This window comes from Etheostoma spectabile, chromosome 3 (assembly GCF_008692095.1).
Source record: "Etheostoma spectabile isolate EspeVRDwgs_2016 chromosome 3, UIUC_Espe_1.0, whole genome shotgun sequence".
NCBI classification, from domain to species: Eukaryota; Metazoa; Chordata; class Actinopteri; order Perciformes; family Percidae; genus Etheostoma; species Etheostoma spectabile.
The window spans coordinates 9,075,788-9,076,286 of NC_045735.1; the positions used below are offsets into that span (position 1 = coordinate 9,075,788).

The 499-nt window shown below is 31.9% G+C and overlaps 1 pseudogene; it reads left to right on the forward strand.

The window, feature by feature from the left end:
- LOC116681065 (von Willebrand factor A domain-containing protein 5A-like) overlaps nucleotides 1-499 on the forward strand; it is a 13,986-nt pseudogene that overhangs the window by 11,673 nt on the left and 1,814 nt on the right.

Genomic DNA, 499 nt, shown 5'->3' on the forward strand with positions numbered 1-499 from the left:
TGTTTGAACTCAAGGTAACCCGCAACCCATCCAACATCAGCAGGTGCTTCTTCAATAATATCTTTATTAATTACCCTTGAAACAGGCCATGTGCTCAAAACGTGACATGGCGCACGATTCCATCACTTAAAAAGAAAAAGAAAAGATGACCATTATAAAAAAGCAACTACAGTAAATACAAGGAACATAACTTATAATACATGGTTGCTTCTTTGGAATCTGGTTGTCTTCACCATAATGTTAGCTTTATTGAATTTGAAACAATTAAACATTCTTAAAATGGTTTTCTTGTATAAATTAGGTTTCTAGTGCCAATATTACAAACAATTACATCTCTGACTATCAAATTAAATAAATAAGTTACCAAGTTTGTTCTGTCTTGACTTTGATAATTTTTTCAGATTTTAAAAAGTTTGACTGAATAAAAATACACTGGATGAAAAGTCAGAAATTCCCCAAATTCATTAAACTGCGAACATCCAGTTTCCATGTCTACCTC